Consider the following 21522-nt stretch of genomic DNA (forward strand, 5'->3'; position numbering starts at 1 on the left):
AAAAATAGGACTCCACCGAAACAAAGTCGAAACAAAAGCAAACAACACCATCCATCTGGGAGAAAAACAAAGTAAAGGAAACAAAACCCCACAATCTGGGGCCAACAGCAAAACAAAGAACAACGACAAGAACAAAAAGAGGAAAACATCCCGTAAACACATTAGATAAGACCAAAAAGATCAACCCGCTAAGAAACAACACGAACATGAACCATAGAGACCATAATGTGAAACAAAGCAGACACTGTCCTCGGATTACCCCTCATGAAGCCGCCGATTACGCTCCTGCCAAATGTAGTGGATGGAAGCACACCAGAAGATACGAAATAACTTACTACGCACCCCTTACTCGACCCCACTCGACACACCCAAGACAACTCAACATTCTAACCTGCCACCCGATGAGACGAATCCATCTAACGCAACATACTTGACCACGCCTCTCTCCTAAACCCACAATAAAAAAATAAATGATCCTGTAACTCCACACCTCCCTAAATAGAAGACACCCCTCCCTTTGACAACACACCCAAACTCCTCAACCAATCCCATGTACCTAACCTGTCCCTTACAGCTAACCACGCACAAAAGAAATGATGCGGAATACTACCCCCATACCACAAAAGACCTGCCCAAGATACCGTAGGACAATGAGAGCGCAAACTTTCCCACACACTAGAAATAGGCATCCAAACCCAATAATCCTCCCCTCTTCCCCCTCGCCCCCAACCTAGGCCCCACTACCTGAATAAGACCCTAGATCTCAAGTAACTCCCATGACACTGTGGGCCACCTCGAACCTCCCTCACCATTCATAAACTCCAACAACCGCACCTCCATACTACTCTCTACATCATAAACAACCATAGGCCCATATGAATCCATAATTGCACCCCCCGACAACCAAGGATCCCACCAAACAAAACATGACCTTCCATCACCCACCATCAAACAAATCAGATGCTTGAATCTATCCTTATAATGCAAGATAACTTTTAAGCAGCAAGACCTCCCAACTTCACACCAAACAGCCCACAAAGATCGTCCACACAAAACATACGCCTCTACCCACACCACTCATAAAGAGCTTGATTGAATTAAAAGAAGCCAGAGCAGCTTCATAATAGTAGCCTGATTCCAAGAAGCCACATGCTTCATACCTAACCCTCCCTCCCCTTTTGGTAAGCACACCTCATCCCACACCACCCGTGCACCACCCCGACTCTCTGCACTACCCTTCCATAAATAACTCACAACAGAAGATCAACCTCATGAGTTACACAAGCAGACAACACGAAGATGCTACACCAAAACACCTGAAAGGACTTTTAGATAAACTTGACAAGCTGCAAACTCTCAGCAAAAGAGAGGGACCGAGCAACCCAACTTCTAATACAAGTTGTAATCCTCTGTATCAAAGGCGCACAATCCACAACCCTCAACTGACTAGCCAATAAAGATAACCCCAGATACCTAACAGGCAGCGAACCAAGAGAGAAACCCATATGAGCAGCAAGATCCTCTGCCTCACCATAATCCACAAACATGGAACTCTTCCTAACAATCGCAACTAACCCAGATAGCTCTGCAAACTTTGCTAGAGCCTGCCTCACAAACTCCAAAGAATCCGTCTTAGTTGCATAGAAAATCATCAAATCATCTGCAAAAACCAAATGAGTCAGGCCCATACACACACACCGATCATGCAACTTGAACCACATAAGAGGCTTATTCAACAACCTGGACAGGACCTCCATCACCACCACAAACAAAAAAGGAGAAAACGGATCCCCCTGCTTCAACCCCTTCCTACCAGGGAAGAACCCCTCAAGGGAACCATTAATCATCACAGAGAACGTAGGCGAAGTAACACAAGCCCTCAATTAACTGACAAACTAAAGGGGCGTACTTATAACAATCAACACACTAAACAGAAAATCCAAATTGATCAAATCATACCCTTCTGAAGGTCAACCTTCAACACACAACGTGGCTTCCTTCTGCCCACCTTATAGCCCCCCACAAGCTTCTGACACAATAAAATGTTATAAAAAATCGATCTATCAAGAACAAACGCAGATTGGTTACCACTAATGAAAGAAGGCAACCACAACTGCAATCTCTCAGCTAGGACCCTCGAGATACACTTATATACAACATTGCAACAAAATATAGGACGAAAGTCCTCTATACGTTCAGCTCCCCGCCTCTTTGGAATAAGAGTAATAACAGTAGAGGCAACTCCACTCGGTAGATAATAGGACTAAAAAAAATTCAGAACCGCATCACATAAATCATCTCCAACCACACTCCAAACAACTCTGTAAAAATCCACCGGAAACCCATCAGGCCCAGGAGCCTTCCCAGACTTCATCGAGAATAAAGCCTTCTGAATCTCATCCCGACTCACTGGGCGACCAAGCGCCTCCACCCCCTCCGTGGACTAGCTAAACTACACAATATCCCCAATTCGAGTAGTAAGATCTATATATCCCACACGCTGAGACCCCAAACTACTACGAAAGAAATCCACTGCCAACCCCGACACCCTGTCATGTACTGTCTAGCAAGTCTCGCCAACATCCACAACTAACAATAAACCGTTGTAACTACAGCGAGAACGGACATAGCGATGAAAAGCACTGTGTTCATATCTTCTAACTCTAGCCACTTCACCCGAGCCTTTTGCCGGAGCGATGCCTCTTCCAATCTAGTTACTGACCAGAACAACTAAGTGGCTTGAGCTACCTCCGTACACATTGACTTTGAAAAAGAACCCCTCTCTAACTCGGTCTGAGCAGCCTCCATAACCTGCCTAGCAACCTACACCTCATTAGATAACACAGAGATACGCCTACCAAACGAGGCACGTAAAACTCGCTTCACTACCTTCAGATTTCACACAAAGTTAACCATAGGGGACACATCCTCAAAACTTATCCACACTGACCTGATAATATCAATAAAACCATCTGCCTCCACTCAATGTGTAAAATAGCGGAACGTAGGTGGCTCCTCGTCTCCCCTGTAGACACCAGAAGAGGGCTATGATCAGTAATCCCTTACTGTCTAACCCTAACCTCCAAATACGAAAAGCCACCTTCCATGCCTCATTAGTCAAGCAACGATCTAACCGGCGCAAGATACTAGTACAGATAAACCAGTTACCTATCACATCCATCTCAACCAGATCCGCCTCCAACAATGCCCCATCAAACTTCTCCATCTTCCTCAAGCTAGGGCAACTACCAAGATCCTCTGAACTACCACGAATAGCATTAAAATCACCCATAACAACTCTAAGAAGCTGTCATGAGGCACACACATCAATCAACTGGGTCCACAAGTTGCGCCTATCACTCACGTGATTAGAGGCATACACAACACCAATATGTACCCTAGCACTAGATACAATATCCACCAAAGTTCCAGAAATTAGCTGATCCCCATTGACATCTAGAATAAAATCATAGACACTCTTCCGCCACATCACCCAGATCCTCTCAACTCCCCTCACATTGTAGCTACTCACATAACTCCAAGCATTACCACACCTACCCACCACCATACCAAAGTTTTCACGACGAACCCTCGTCTCAAGCAAATAGCAAAAAGTAACAGAGGAGGAGGATATAATATCTGCCACCATCCTATACTTAACTGGGTCATTCAACCCTCTAACATTCTAGGAACACCAAATCATGAAACTTGCAAGAAGTCACACCTACCACCCCCACTGGGCTTTTGCCTGAACTTCTAACCTTCCCATCCAATACAGACAGCGGATCAGGATCAGACTGCACTAATGCCAGTGCCAACGATTCAACCTCTTCATCGCTCAGTACGTCAAACTGATTACGATCATCAATATGCTTAACGAACCCCATAATCCTAGGGGAGCCAAAAACTACTCTACTTCTCAAGGGCCCCGATCTCGATGATCCACTGGCACGCTTAAGTCCCACACCTCTATCACGCCAGCGACGACTAACCATAGTAAACTCATCATCACACCCTACACTTCTATTCCCAACTATTGGGCTAACTCCCCTCCCACCAATACTCAACTCTTGACCCTTTCTTACACTCTCAAGGCCGCCCTTCTCCCCCAAACACCCTTCATTAACCGCCACAATACTTAAATCCTGATCTTTTGCCACACCTTGTTTCTCACACATAGCCCTAGTATGCCCAAGCACATTTACGGGGCTTCCACTCATACATTACAGGAATGATAAACTCCTGATCCTGCATTATAACAGTGACTGAAGGGGGCAATAACGAATCACCATCCAGCTGAACACGAACTCGTGCATATGATAACCGATGATGCTCTCTAGTTGCAATATCAAACGAAACAGGCTTACCCACGACACTAGCCAACACTTCTAAACCCCTATCTGTCCATAACTCTAAGGGAACACGCTCCAGTTTAATCTAAAGAGGGACAGAATAAAAAAACAAAGGTTTTAGGAACAATACCTGGTGACCACTATCGTAATAAGATGGGCTTGCCATCTAAGTGTCACGGACCATTCTCCAGCACACAGTCCCGTGACTTTTCCTTTTGAAATATAAAATTAATCAATTTGTTCTCCAGCAAGGTAATAGTTGGCATCTCTACGCGTCTCCAGATTCTCGAAATAAGGTGAAAAATAATAGAATATGGGAGTTTTGCATCCACAAACTAATCCACCAAATATTTGTCCTATAAACAAACACCCGCATCAAGAATCTCCTCACAAGGCTCAATAATCACTTTATCATTTTCAATCAATGGGGGGAGGGCGGGGGGTAAACTCCAAATTTTGCCTCAAATTGGACCCAAAAAAGGCCACCCACGAATTTCTCCCTTTCAAACCGGAACAAGATCCTACAGAACCAAACCACCCCCCATTGAACCTAATCGGTCCATCTTTAAACCACACCCCGAAGCTAAACCAACGTTGGTTTGAACTGGCTCCCCACATTCGTCTGTAGAAACTAGACACTCAACACTCCCCACAAGCCCAGCCCTATTTACCTTTTCATGATCCAGTTTCAGCCCCCCCGTGACCCCCATCTCTGACCCAACACCTCTTAGTCTACCCACCATAACACCTAAGCCATCTGTCATTCTCCATTGCTCTCCTTTTTCCAGCCCACTCCCATCTCGCAACCCACTCAACCCACTCCCATCAGGCCCACCCCCATCTCCCATACCACCCAACATCTTTGCCACACTATCCTCAACTCCCTCAAAGCCCAACCCAGACACACCCCTCACACCCTGTGCCCCAACTTCACTAGAGCCCAAACTCCCATGCCCACCACCTGACCCAAAACCTAGTCCACCTAGATCACCCAAACTCTGAAACTCCCAAATCCAGATTGATTCCGATTTTAGGTTAGAGGACAGAGGCGACTTTAACCCTTTGAGCTCCGTCGGAACACCAACCGACAAACTACCTAGTCCAATTCCGGCAACACTCCCCACACCAGACTTTTCACCCTCCTTACAACAAGCATCAGACACCCTAAACTCCTTCACCTCCAAACGAGCCACCATCAACACCACGTTTTCTCTTATAGATCCATTTGCAACCTATAAGTTTAACCCCATCAGGTTGAACTACAAGATCCCAAACCAAATTGAAGAACATAGACTCCATTTTGAGATCTATAGCTTTGATCCACTCATCTTTGTCAATATCCTTTGTTGTCTTCTTGTAAGACAATGGATCCTCAATATCTTCGTCAGCTACAATAACTAGGGTTTCTGTTAAACCCATATAATGAATAGGCGGGTTCGCAACCTTCCCACTACGTCGAGGCTCCCTCAACGTTTGAGGTGGATTTGACCTACTAGATGAATTAACTTCAACAACTCTTGTTGAGGTATTGGGCTCTTCAAAAACTCTTGTTGAGGGTTTAGTAGTTTCACTGGAAATTTCATTTAACACTATTTTACTACGAGGCTTATGCTCTTTTATGTGGTTCTCTTCTAAAAAACTAAAAAAGTAGCGTTTTTCGATACAAACACTTTATTATCTTTAAGAGCGTAGAAATAACCACCTCTTTTCCTTTAGGGTAAACTACAAATATGCATAATTTTGAACGAGATTCAAACTTCTTAGGATTTGCCTCAAGCACATGTGATGGTCTGATCCTGATCATTCATGTGGAGACATGTGAGTGGAGGCGTCCTATACAAAGGAGTTTGTATAAGACCGGACCACGAAGTGTTATAGTCTCGTTATATAACGTCGTTCATGACAGAGACTTCACTTCACTAGGATGACCATAGGTAACATGACCTTAATCCTAAGTGAGTTGGGAACTCCTACCTTTGAGGTCAGTCATTTGATTTGCATGGGTGTGAGTGGTTAGATCACCGACTTAAACCTACCACTTTGGGGATTCGTTTGATTTAGGAGTTGGGAACTCAGCTACACAAGATGGAATTCACTCCTTCCTCGAAGCAGGGGTAAGTAGATAGATTGCTCCTTTAAAAGCTGATTCTGGGGCTTGAACGATGTGGTGCCATACACCTTCTCATGGCCCGAGAGGTGTCTACACATAGTAGGACTATGTTGTATTGTTCATTAGAGGGATCAATGGTACTTAAGGAGTTAGATGTAACTATAGGAGCAAAATGATAATTTGGCCCAATTGTACTTACGAGCATCTATGAAGGGTTATCATACTGTTGAATGGTTATATCCGATGGACAAAAAAATATATATGTGGTGAGAAATGAGTGCAGGTGTCGGTCTTTAGTGGAGTGTTCAACAGTTAATGGATGGTAGATCTCGTGGCTAAAGAGTTTAGTCAGCTATTCACGTACTGTTGGAGCTTCAAGCTACAGGTTCATAAGGTCTTCTTGGTAGCTCAATGGATTCAAGTTGAGAATCAATTTATGGGTCACTTTGAAGTGTTCAAATTGACAAGAGGGAGTTTGATTATATATGAAATGATTAAACTGGTTCAGATATGTATGATATAATTAACATGATATATGAGATATATTAATTGGAGGAAAAGAACATAAATATGATTTATATCTAGTGACGGAGAAAAGGACTATGATTTATCTGTTGCATATGATATGGTATTAAAACTATAGGTTATAAATATAATATGATAAGTTAGTTATTATATTTATTTATAATTAAACAATTATGAGATAATTGTTGGTGATTTTCTCCATAATCGTGCGTGAAAGTGGGAGGTTTCATTCAGTTTTCATAACTGAAAGGATAAAATGAAAAATGTTTTCATTTTGCAGAGAACCATGTCGAACACGATTCGATTTCTTCTTTCTGATACACCATTCTGCTGAGGTGTATCGGGTGCCAAGAGTTGAGATACAATTCCATGTTCTATCAATTAGTCTTGAAATTTTAGATCTATATACTCTCCACCTCGATCACATCGAAATGTTTTATTTGTCTTATTTATGCATTTTCAACTTCAGTCTTGTACTCTTTGAACTTTTTAAGGGCTTCAGACTTATGTTGTATTAAATAAACATACCCATATCTAGAATAATCAGTAGTAAAAGTGATGAAATATTTAAACCATCCTCTTGAACATTTATTCGACCACAGAGGTCTAAATGTATAAGTTCTAATGGTTCTTTGGCCTTGTGACATTTTCTAGTAAAAGATCTTTTAGTCATTTTGCCTTCCAGGCATGACTCACATACAGGTAAAGAATTTTTCTTTAACTCGCTTAGAAGTCCATTCTTGACCAGTCTCTCAATCTTATTGAGATTAATGTGTCCTAATCTTAGGTGCCAAAAATGGGCATTTTTCCTTAGGAGAAATTACCTGTCTTTTATTTTGAGTTATCATAGTTTTAAATAGTTTAGTATTAAGGAAAGCTTTTGTTGCTAACAGTCTAAGTACATAAAGATTATCTTCCAACTTAGCAGAATAAATATTGATACCACTTTTGTAAATAAACACTTTATACATTAAACGATAAAGTATAATTTTGTTCAAATAAACACTTCACAGAAATTAAGTTCCTCTTTAATTTAGGAACTACATATATAGTTTCCAATAAAACATATTTTTTTTGTAAAGTAAGCTGGAGTCGTCCTTCTGCCGTTGCAGAGACAACGTGCCAAATTCCTACATGCATCGTCATCTCCCCAGCCTCTAGTTGCTGCCAGGAACTACTTCCCTAAAATGAAGAACAAATATGGTTAGTGGCACCTGAATCTATTATCCAAGCCGAATCATCATTTTCCACTAAATCGCATTTACCTTGGTTGGCCTTCTTCTTTTCTACCAAGACTTGGGACAATTCTCTTCCAATTTCCCTCATAGTTACAATGGAAACAAATTCCCTTTGTAGCCTTGGCCTTTTTGCCCTTGTGTGCAACAACTAGTAGGTTAGCTTTCCCCTTTCCACCTTTCTTCCTCTTTCACTTTTTGGTGTCGAACGAGGAAAGCATAGACTTAGTTCCAGAGGTCGAACCTTTGAAGAACTTTTTAGAGGACGAGGCAATATTTGCCTCACCCTTATGTTCCTTGACTTTCATCAAGGATTGGAAAGTTTGCAGCTCATTAAGCAAAGTGATCAGGTTGTAGTCAATCTTGTTCATAACAATATTACTACGAAACTGTAGGAAACTTTCAGATAAAGTTTCCAAGATGAAGCTAATCTGACTAGCCTCATTAATGATAGACCTATTCATCTCAGCCACATTAAAGTGGACCATCATGTTGAGAAAATGTTCTCAAACAAATGCCCCCTTTTTTATACGGGCATTGAAGATGAATTTAAGACCGTCGTTCCTGAGTTGTGTGGACAGTTATCTGAACATTCTCCATAGGGACTTCATGATCTCACGGTAGTGAGCATGGACTCATGCTTCTTGGCCAAGACTTTAGAAAGGCTTGCCAAGATATATGCTCGGGTTTTTTCATTTGCCATTACCCAACACTCGTATTCCTCCCGAATGTTTCAAGTGGCATTTTGAGTTGGGACTGGAGGAAATTCCTCCACAAGGACAAATCTCGAATCATCGATGATCAGAACTGTATTAATAGTGTTTTTCTAGGTGATGTAATTATCGCCAATTAATTTGTTGGCGGTGAGCATATTTAATGTTGGGAAAGTCATTTTGTAAAATTTACTGAAACATACAATTTATTTATATTAATATTCATGCATTACCTAATTGGAAAAGCCAATCAAATTTAGCAAAATAATTTAATGTACCCTATGTGGACATCTATTTTGCAATTGTATTTTAGTTAGGCAGGGTAAAAGCCACTGTAGGGTGATCAGGTACCTCTTCACTGAAATGAGACTATCTCAACCAACATACAGAACAACTCCTTGTTCTTGTTAATATAAATCACCATTGTTTTGTTCAGAAATTGTTAACTAACTTAACATTTTCTTGTAAGTGTAACCCCTCATTTTAGATTCTAGAGTTCCATCTCAATGAACTAATCGTAGGGAAACATCAATTGAGACAAAACTAAAGTATTCCTATCCATTTTTGGAGTTTGAGTAAAGAGTCATGCAAATACCATCTGTAGGGGGACACAAGCAAAGGTGCCTCGAGGATGAGCATGAGAATTTACTACAAACTAATGAGAGAGATCGTGGGATGTGTTAACACATGTCTCGCTCCCACTTTCTATAAACACTCGTTCCATTCACCTTGGTATTGACCTATACAAACACCATCCATAGGGGGACACAAGTAAAGGAGGACGAGTATAAGTCTCACGATGTGAACTATGAGGGAGAAACATGACAAAGAAAAATGAAGTATCATGTACCCCATTTTCCTCCCACTAATTGTTTTACCTAGGGTTAATTTAACTTAGAAAAATATGACTATTTATTTTACTAAGTGATTGTCTAAGTTTACCCATAAGTAACACTTACTTTTGATAGTTAAACAATTTTTATTAATGTTCATTAAACATTTTCACAAACTTTAATCAATAATTGTATGCTTGTAGCAAATCTATCTAATTCACCTTCCAAATCAGTTCTCAGGTAGTGTTGTTCCGTTTCCGTCAGCTTAAATACTCCAACCTATATAGAACTAGACTTAGACAAATGTCCCTAATAGATATATTTACTAAAATTTTAATCTTTTATTAAAGTCAATTTAATCCTATTAAACTGATTAAAAAAATTAAACTAATTTCTAATCCTATGAGAAATATTGTGAACTTAGGTCTATCTGAATCATATTTTAAACTATTTAAAAAATGATTTTAACCTAAGTTTGCATGCAATTCTTTATTATTGATTTTAATTTCTAATTCCATTTAATTATAGCAATTATAAAATCAAATTGAAAAAAAATTAAAACCATACATTGCATTTGATATCATACTTAGTAAAAAAATATAACAATTATAAAATTACCTAAATTAATGACATGCTTCATGCAATTCCCAGTTCATTACTCAACATACATAACATTTATATAATAAAGTAATTAAATTTATTAATAACGTATGTACATATATACATCCATACATCCAAACTATATAGTATAACCCTTATAATATAAATGACGCATGACTATGTTATTAATGCATGCAAACATATATTATAACATTTATAAGATTTGATGCATGAGCATGCTATAAAATTAAATCATGCAAAATATATTATCATATTTGTAATATTTATGATACATGATTAATATATAACCAATGGTGGAATTTTTTTATATGACATACATTATGACATATATATAAAAACAGTTCATACATCCAATGCATAATTTAAAATTAAATAAACAACATATTAACGGACTGGGATTGACTTTCAAAATAATTAATTAAAACCTAAAAAATAAAAAATAAATAAAAATGAAAAAAACCACTAAAAAAATCGCCTGGACTGGACCAAATTTCCCATTGCAAAAATGACTTGGACCGGACCAAATCTCCCACTGTAAAAAAAAAAAAAAAAAACTCCAGAAATAGCCACGTCTCTTCCAGATTTTCATCAAAACAGCCACAAACGATCTGAAGTAATCAAATTACATACTCGATTGTAAAATCAATGCCCAAAAACAAATGGTCCTTACAAACCAAATTGGTAAATTAAAGTAGCAAATGCTAAAGCCCAATCCCGAAAACATCCATAAATGCAAACCATTCATCATTCATCAACAATAGTATACTAATGCAACCCACCATTAAAACAAAATAATTTAATTTCGAAAAATTGAAAAATTGGGAACCAACGTCGCTCTGATACCAATTGAAGAACTGTGAAGTCCAATGCGGAAGCGGGGATCGCTCACAATTCTCAAATCTAAAAAAATTAAAGATATAAAAATCTCAAATTATACAAATTACAAAAAAAAAAAAAGAAAAGAAAAATTATAACATGGTTTTAAAGAAGGAATTAAGGTTAGAAATAATTTACCCTTGAAGCCAAAAACTTCACGAATTCCTTCTTGATCTAGTCGCGAACTCTCCAATTGATTACGAACAAATACAGTAGCCCAAAATAGCCAACACCAAGAGGTAATCCTCTGTATTCTCCGTAGGAGTTGAGAATTATTTGCAAGAGGTGTGGGCTTTGCTAATTTTTGGGAGAGGGAGAGAATTTGAGAGGAAAGGAATTTTGCTCTGTTTGTGAGAAAGATTACTGGGAGATCAAGACCAGTGAGTAACCTTGAGATTTTCTCTGCGTGAGAAGCAAGAGAAAGAATATCTCATTTAACCTCTCATTCTCACGTATGTGATTAGAGAGAAACCAAGGGATGAAGTTATAACTCCCTCCTTTTATTAAATTCAAATTAAATTAAAACTATTTTAATTTAATTAAAAATATATAATTATATAATAACCATTTTATTATATAATATATATATTATACTATATGTTATATCTAATATAACATATAACCTACAGTTTTTATATTGTATTAAAAATACTCAAATATCCTAAAAGTGGAGAGAGAAGTACCTTTTGCCAACGACACTCACTAAGCGTCGGGAGACATCCGCCCCACTTCTCCCTTCGGGAGATCTACTATTCCCGATGACGAAACTTTTTTGCGTCAGGAGAATGTTTTCTCGACGAGACTTTCCTGACAAACATGCTGACGGTAAAATTGGCATCGGAAAAGCCTTTCTCGATTTTTTTTTTACTTCTTTTTTTTGCTTTTTGCCGTCGGAAAAAGCCAAATTTCTTATAGTGGTCATACATGACCACTACAGTGATTGACGCAGAGCTCAACTAACTGACCACACTGCAAAAAATATCACATATGATAGGGGGCAAAAAACGCTATTGTAGACTTAAGATAGCATTTTTTGAGACGCTGTCATAGGCAATGTTATTGAAAGTCACTGGCCTTTCATAGCGTTTTTCCAAAGCTATAAAAAATGCTATAAAATGTCCTTTTTTTATAGCATAATTTTAATGCAAAAATGTTATAGTTGCTTTTTGTAGCATTTATTACAGCAACAAAAAAATGCTATAAAAAAACTATAGCATTTTTAGGCATCCTATCGTAGCCGATGTTATTGAAAGTCGTCGACTTTTCATAGCGCTTTTCTAGATTTCATTTTACATGACCGTGCTACACTGCATTGAGGTTCCTAATGATCTATACAAACTGATGTAAAAAGCAACCAAAATAACCAAGTCTTTGATTCCACCAAAGGTAAAAATACTAATTGAAAATAGTAACTAAAAAAAAACTTTCAAATTTGTAATGATCTGCAGGATAGTTGATTGTTGCATTCATGTTTTCCATCTAATTGAAAATTTCACTCCTCAAAATAATGGACACCCACCTGAAGAGAGTAGATAGAAAAGAGCCCCAAAATACTGATTATTGAGGTTTAATTAACACACTCAAATAAATAAAGTTCAAATCCCTGCTTGCTACAAAAAGAACGTATATTTATCATTAAATTCAAAACTCATTCATTAAATATGACAATATTTTTCTACAATAGAGTTCAATCGAACATGATCTAAGACTAAAATTGTAAAACACAAATACAAGGGGAAAAAGATTACATACAACTAAAGAGACCATATACCAAAGTTCAAAAATAGAGAAATCACAACCTTTACCTTCGATTCAAGAAACCTATAATATCAAGGATTTACATAGTTATTTGACATAAACAAGAAGATTGAAGCAAACACTTACTTCAAAGATGTATTTTTTAAAATATAGATCAATACCTAAAGAAAAGTCAAAGTCTTTAGTACTAGATATTTCGTCGAGCCAACAATATATATATAAATTAAATGCAGTCAAAAAGTTGCTCAACTTAGGTGTGTAAGGATGAATAAACACAGTGATACTAATATAAATGCAGTCAAGATGGTTGTCTCTTATCACTCAAACACTATGCAAAAACTAACCAACAAACTATACATCTTTTTATCCAAACACTATGAAAAATAAATGATTAAATCAAATAAAAAGATAACAGTACTAAAAAAAAGCATGAAATAGATGCACAAATACAAAATGCCCAAGTCCACTATTTTAATTTAACCTTCCAAATGAAAAGGAATGACTTACTTTCTATCCACTTTTCTAAAGAAAGAAAGAGTTTCTTTCTTTCCATTCATAAAATATAATAGGGGCAAGCAGTTGCTAAATTTGAGACTTCTAAAAAGATTATCATTCAATGACCATTAAAACACATTCAAATAAGAACATGGAAAAAAATTTTAGAGACCAACAATCAAAAACCCTCAATACATCTAACAAGCTCCTCAAAATCCAACAACTCAGAGCCAAAGTCCCCTAAACAGACAACTTTACTAATGAAAAACATCCACATCTAAACCATCTTAAAAACAAAGCACTAAGAATATTGAAGAAACATGATCTAATGAAAAATAAGGAACATTCTAGAAATAACATAATAAGAAAATTCTAAAGACCAGCATCCAATGTCTTGTTCTGAAACGAGTTCTTGTTGAGCAGAATTGTAAAAATCATTAACCTTAATCTTAACCTTTGCAGAAATATTTGCAATCAGAAGAATCTTCATAGATAATAATGTAAAGAAATTTGTTTAATGTAGTTGTTTAAAAAATATTCAAATGAAAAATCTGATAATTTCTGTTGCTAATCAATGGAATAAAAGGAAAATCACCTCAAAGAATGAAATCACCACTTTTGAAACAACAACATGTTAGCATGATCTGTAGGTCGATTGAATATGAAACTGTCCAATATCATCAATTAGATTCTTCAATCTGAAAAAAGAATGTAAGAATTTTTATTAAAAGGAGAAACAATTAGAAGAAACTCAATATGTTTAGCGATAAAGTTGAAAAAGAATAGAAACCCATGAGATGGTAGCAGAAGAAGCTGGTTTTTTCACAAACCTAATTGACATCATCAATAAAAGAATATAAACTTCATCACATCACCAGCTCTTTTATTATCCAACTCTTCATTATTCTTGAAGACATCTAAGAAACAAAAGAGGAAACCCCATCAAAGAAAAATCGAAAAAAAAGAACACTTAAGAGAAAAATAGAGATAGAAAGATATAATACAGATGTTTGATTGAAAATTAGAACTTCAGCGACCAAGAAATCTGGTTCTCTACAAAGATTTATTCAAAGAAAAGAAGAGAGAACAACACAATAAGTGAGTTAGATATGGGGGAAATTTGAGAAACAATGAAGGAAATCTCTAAGAGAGCGAAAGTGAGTCAAAGAATAATGAGTTCACACATTTCAAAATTTAAAGTCTTCATATTGCTTTGTAGTTGTGGCGCCTCTTTCTCCACAACAATAGTTGGTGAGCCTATAACTCCGTCAACAACACATTTTTCAACATTGAAAACATCTTTGAACCTACCATTGGTATTTAAAACAAAAAAAAAAAAAAAAAGAAATTTCTAATTATACAAAAGAAGATCTCTAGTTATAGAATTCTTTATCGAACGAGAGAAAATATTAACTATCTAAGGTTTGATACCACCGAAAATATGCTACCTTCCTCTCCTTAATTTGAGATCGGTAGACTATTTAATGAGTTTAGTTGATATTTTTATAGGTCTCGAGTGTACAAGAGGTTGAATAAGGTGTTTGGTACGAAAATACGATAAAACGACCAAGTTGAGAGGTAAATTGCACAAAGAGGAAAAGAGCACCGAGAAACCATCAATTTGCCTCAGTCAAAACATTGCGACGCTCAAACGGACTGTTGCACAACGCTCAAAGGTAGAAGCATTAAATTTTTGTGGAAACATGACAGCGTTGTAATGCCACGAATATCAAACGGAGGCGTGCACACTGTCTTGCGTGGCGTTGCAATATTGCGGTACTTGCTTTATATTGCGTTTTCTGTCCGAAATGTGAGGATCACACTGCTTTTCCATTTTTCACTCATTCTTCTTCTCCTCTCGAATGTAAACGGTAACTTCTTGCCATTTTTATCATCTTAGAACTTGATTATTGTTATTTTGGAGTATGATTTGTAGCTAAGAGGTAAGTGCTTAGCTTGGATCTCTTAATTTATTTCCATTCCTTCTTCATTCTTGATACTTGAATTGTATTCTTGTTGGGATTGTTATGAATTTTAGAGGTTTCACCTTGAATTTATTCTTTAATCTATCTTACATGGGATAATCTGATAAATTAGCATGGTAGTATGATTAATTACTTTGATTAGCCCTAATTTGTAATTGTTAGGTAGTTAATCACCTAGAAGCAAGGATTAAGTAAGTTTGTGAAATCAATTTGGGATTCCATTTAATAAGCATTACTTTCTAGTCTAGATAAATCTCACTTGAATAGTTGGTTAGACGATGGAAATCAATTATTTGACTTAGCATACCCTTAAACTTAATGCTTGTTATTTTATTGATTAGTGGAGGATTCTCGCTCATTCTATAAATTAACTTGGATAAACTAGGCCGCCCCAAACTAAGTGTTTTTTCTCCGATTGATAAGTTTTCATACTAATATTCACTCAATTTACCTTATGCATTTAATTTATTCCGCATCATTTTAATTTTCATGCAATTTACATTAATTATCTTCACAAACCCCCTAGTTATATTCTATAAGTTTTGAGGTTAAGAAATCTAAATCGGCGCTCTAAAGATCGATTTTGTACTTCTCTTGTTGTATTTAGTACAGTAAAGTACGGAAATTAATTTGAGTGCGATACGACCTAATGCACATTTCTATCCATTGTTTGAAATCAATGTTCAAAACTAATGAAATCAGATATATAATGTATCTCCAGAACCAGAATTCCACATCCAGACCACTAAAATTCTAAAATCCCCCAAATCCAAACACTAGATTCTAAAAACCCCAACCTTTAAAGCCATAGAGAGTGAGACCTTGTCTCTTGAGCATGTACATGGCGTCCATGTCAGTGACAGTCTTTCAGTGAGCATGCTCAATGTAGGTGATGACATCTGAATGAAATTCTCAAGGAAGAAATTTCGAAAAAAACAAAAAAATGTTTTGAAGGATTTTAAAATGTTTTGAAGTTGAATGGCTAGCCAAGATCAATAGGAACCAACTACTTTTGACCAAAACCTATCTGGTGCAATGGTCTTACTTTGATTAACTCTCCTTTAAGCTATAACAATTAGATTTATAGTTCTCATTTGAATTGAAGCAATGCATCCAATAGTTATGAGAACTATTTAGGCAACATTTTGATATTCAAAACAACCTAAAAAGTGTTTAAGTGTCACTTAACTCTCAAAACTTTCTTAAAATTGTCTTAAAGATCATTTTTACTCTCAAAACTAACTACAAAGTTCCACGACTGTCGTGACCTACAAAAATTCCTACAGTTACCTAAGGCATTTAACACACCCCTTGAAACTACGAACGTGTTTTAAACATGCCTAAGTGCCCTTCAACACCAAAAATTAATTCAAAACAACATAAAAAGTGGTTGCCGTAACTGCTAAATAGCCACAAGAAATATATTTATGAAGGGTAAGAGCTTCACTAGAAAAATGGGGGAAGAGGAAGAGGATACTTACAACATTACTTTTGCCAATCCAAAAGCATGGAGCCCACTGAATCAGAGCCCCAAAGATTGTAAAAGCTATTCACAAAAGAGAAAAGCAAGAAGCGAAATAACAAAGACTTTTATCAGTAAAAGCAAATTCAAAGTCTTATTCCCACAACTTTTCTGGTTTCTGCAAAGTGCTCAATGAACAATAGAAACAAGAAAAAGTTATAGTCACTAGAAGAAATTCGGGCTTTAATGTCGGTTGAAAAAAGTGAAATAAGATGTATAATGTCGGATTTTTAAAAAAACAAAATGGATCTTTAATGTCGGCTTTAAGCCGACATCGAAGATGGACTTTAATGTCGGTTTTAAACCCACAGGCGACATTAAAGGTGTAATTTTTTTCTTATTTTATTAAAAAATTAAACCCTATATTCGATATTCGATTGTCTCCTTACGCTAACCCTTCGCGCGCTGCCTCCATTCTCTCTTACCCAAACCTTATCGCTCGCCTGTTCGTTGATCTCCTTCACCGTCCGCCCGTTCGTCGATCTCCTTCAAGTTTGCCATTGGTCTCCGTGGGTACAAATCTGCCAGTGGGTCGAACTCCATCCGTTTGGTACAAAATAAAATTGACCGTCCATCCGTCCGTTGATCTCCATCGATCTCCATCAAGTTTGCTGTCGGTCTCCCTGGGTACAAATCTGCCAATGGGTCGAACTCCACCGTCCGTCCGTCGAACTCCATCCGTTTGGTACAAAATAAACTTCACCGTCCATCCGGTGGTTTCAATCTTGGTGGATTTTGTTGGGATTTTTGTTTCTCTGCCTAATGGTTCTCATGTCACGTAGATTTTGTTGGGCTTGTCTCATTACACATATTGTCTTGACTGATTTTTTGTATATTCCCGCTTTTGCTTACAATCTTAGCTTCATCAGTGCATTAACACAACAATTACTATTACTATTAAATTTGATGGTAACAATTGTGTTCTTTAGGACAAGTCGTCTTTGACCACAATTGGTAAGGCTAGCTTATCTCATGGATGGTCTGTTTTGGACAATGTTTCATATTTGCCAACTACTTGTAAGTATGTCCATTGGCTAGACCAAAAGCATTTGTCTTTTGCATCAAATAAACATGTTGTTGCTTATGTTTTTGAACTAATACATTGTGATGTTTGGGGACTACATCATGTTGCTTCTCATGCTAGTTATCGTTGTTTTTTATCCATTGTTAGCTTTTTTTGAATATTTATAGAAAGAGTCTAATTTATAGAAAGAGTCTAACTCTAAGGACACGGTTTATTGTGATATTTGTTTAGATTGATGGAATTTTGAACTTTGCTGAGTTTTTTTTTTTTTTGCTTTTCTTTTCATCGATAGGAATTGAGTCCTTAATATTGACTCATACAAAACACGATCTAAGGACACGGTTTATTGTGATATTTGTTTGGATTCAATACTTGATTTTGAGTGAAGTTTTTCATTGTTAGGTTCAAGTTTGACGTGTAAGACTAAATTTTGATTCTTGGGGATTTGGAAGGAAGATAGGAAGATTGCATTGGACATGTTTTAAGAAGGTTGATAAGTGGAGAAGGTACACCCAACACAGAAAGGACTTCATAACAACATTAATAACAAGAACAAAGTAATATTTATAAGATGCTTATCTTAAAAGTTATTTGTTCTAAATTTGTTGATGTTGCATATTTTACAACCATAATTTTATGCTTTTAAATTTTCCTTTGTTATTATTATTATTTTTTGGTAGATTAAGTTGCATATTTTGCAATCATGGATAAATCATGGATGAAAATGAATAGAATGTCAGCTGAGTATGATTTAAGGGTCAAGATGTTTATTAAAAATGGTCTACAACATTCAAATATACCGAATGTCATGAGTTATCCATGTTTGAAGTCTATTAATGCAAAGACTCTAGATGTGAACAAAATAAGAGAACACTTATTTTTTAATGGTATAGATCAAAGTTATCAGACATGGATTTTTCACGGTGAATCATTATCGATTAAGAGAACAATGAAAATGTGTCTACTAGTGAAAGAGACGAAATTGATGGGGATGATGTTGATGTTGATGACACAATTGGAATGTTTGAGGCTGCATACAATAACTATTTTAGTGGAAAATCCGATAATTTTGCAGAATTATTAGATGATTCGAAGAAACCATTGTACCCAAATTGTAAAACTTTTTCCAAAATATCTACATTGGTAAAGTTATATAATTTAAAAGCTAAATTTGGATGGAGCGATAATAGTTTCATTGAGTTGTTGGAATTAAATCATGACATATTACCTATTCCTAATGAAATTCCAACTTCTACTTATGAAGCAAAAAAGATGTTGGGTACTCTTGGAATGAAGTACGAGAAGATTCATGCATGTAGAAATGATTGTTACTTGTTTAGAAAAAAAACTCTCTAATGCAAATGTATCCCCATTTGTGGTACGTCAAGATGGAAGCTTCAAAAAAATTTAAACGAAAGGGTTAAGAATATCCTAGCAAAAGTCATGTGGTATTTCCCCCCAATTCCAAGATTTGAAAGAATATTTCGAAGTAAAGAAACAACAAGTTTATTGACTTGGCATGCTAAAAAAAAGAAACAGATGGTTTATTAAAACATCCCAAAGATGCCCTATCGTGGAAAAAAATAGACAACTTGTGGCCAGAGTTTGGGTTAGAACCTAGAAATCTTCGTCTTGCTCTTTCGACAGATGGGGTAAATCCACATGGAGATCTTAGTAGTAGATATAGTTGTTGGCTAGTGATGTTAGTGACGTACAATCTACCTCCATGGTTGTGCATGAAGCGAAAATTTCTTATGATGACTGCACTAATATCTGTTCCTAAACAATCAGGAAATGATATAGATGTTTATTTAGCTCCGTTAGTAGATGACTTGAAAAAACTTTGGAAAGATGGGGTAGAATGTTATGATGCATATGAAGAACTACGTTTCATGCTTAAAGCCATTTTATTATGGACCATTAATGATTTTCCTGCGTATGGTAACTTGTGTGGTTGTACGGTTAAAGGATATCATGCATGTCCAATTTGTGGAGAGAATACTTCATCCACTTATTTATCAAAAGGGAAGAGGATGGCATATCTCAGGCATCGTAAGTTACTACCCCGCCATCATCCATATAGGAAACAAAAAAAAACTTTTAATAGCGCACAAGAATTAGAATTTGGTCCAAAACCATTGAGTGTGGAAGAAATTCTTGCAGAAACAAGTAAGTATCAATATTCATTTGGTAAGAAAAGTATCAAAGAAAAGAACAGTGGAGATAGGACTTCAACTTATTGGAAGGAAAAGTCTATTTTTTTCGAGTTAAAATACTGGAAGTATCTTGACGTGCGACATTGTTTAGACGTGATGCACATTGAAAAGAATGTAAGTGCAAATTTTATTGGCACATTTCTTGATATTCCTTGTAAAACAAAGGATGAAATAAAGACTCGATTAGATTTGGTGGAACTAAACATTAGATCAGAGTTAGCCCCTCAAGTAGGAGAGAAAAAAGTCTTTTTACCTTTTGTATGTTATACATTAACACAAACTGAGAAATTGAGCTTTTGTAAGGTACTATCAGAAATTAAAGTACCTGAAGGCTATTCATCGAACATTCAAAGTTTAGTGTCGCTCATAGATTTGAAACTTTACGGACTTAAGTCGCATGACCATCACGTTCTATGCAACAATTATTACTGATAACCGTTCATGATATTTTACCCAAACATGTAAGACTTGCAATTACTCACCTATGTTTCTTGTTTAATGCTATATGTTGCAAGGCGATTGATTCATCTCAGTTAAAGGGTATGCAAGAAGATATCGTTGTCACTCTATGCCTCTTAGAGAAGTATTTTCCTCCATCATTCTTCACAATAATGGTACACCTTGTAGTGCATCTCGTAAGAGAAGTTGAGTTTTGTGGACTTGTTTATTTGAGGTGGATGTATCCTTTTGAACGATACATGAAAGGGTTGAAAACTTATGTACGAAATAGAAATCGATCAGAAGGATGTGTTGGAGAAAATTATATTGTTGAAGAGACTATAGAGTTTTGTTCTAAATTCGTATCTGGTGTTAATTCTATTGGGCTAAACTCATCAACAAAGAAAGCGAATTCAAACATTGATAGAGCATTGTCAGCTACTTTTTTTATTAGATCGAGTAAGGATGAGTTGGATCAAGCTCATCTTTATGTCATTCAAAATGTAAATGATGTACTTCCTTACGTCGAGTATGTTGATCTCCATCTTATTCTCGTTTTAGGTTACTTGATTATTCAATAATCTACTAACTTTGTCATTTATAATAGGCAACATATGGATATTTTGTCTAAGCTCAATTCTGGTAAAAATAAAAGTAGAAAGTGGCTTCAAGAAGAGTATAATCATACATTCAGTCGGTGGTTGTCCACACGGGTGATCTCTAGAGACCTACTATTTGATGTATAATTAAATGTTAACTACTGAAATATTATGAAATATATCGTAGATTGCACTAGCTCTCGAAGTTCCCAAAAATTCC

At 36.5% G+C, this 21522-nt stretch overlaps 1 long non-coding RNA gene and 1 pseudogene across 1 annotated transcript; one reads left to right on the forward strand and one right to left on the reverse strand.

Annotated features, from left to right (window-relative positions):
• Positions 1-10634: 10634 nt before the first annotated feature.
• On the reverse strand, positions 10635-14682 carry LOC120092036 (uncharacterized). The gene is made up of 4 exons (XR_005485888.2): positions 14523-14682; positions 14349-14435; positions 11404-14216; positions 10635-11289 (listed from the first exon to the last, which is right to left on the reverse strand). It is a non-coding gene; the product is annotated as an uncharacterized LOC120092036 (long non-coding RNA).
• A 2275-nt stretch (positions 14683-16957) lies between these two features.
• On the forward strand, positions 16958-21292 carry LOC150032948 (uncharacterized; annotated as a pseudogene).
• Positions 21293-21522: the final 230 nt, after the last annotated feature.

This window comes from Benincasa hispida, chromosome 11 (genome assembly GCF_027475165.1).
Source record: "Benincasa hispida cultivar pf3 chromosome 11, pf3_genome.v1.1, whole genome shotgun sequence".
NCBI classification, from domain to species: domain Eukaryota; kingdom Viridiplantae; phylum Streptophyta; class Magnoliopsida; order Cucurbitales; family Cucurbitaceae; genus Benincasa; species Benincasa hispida.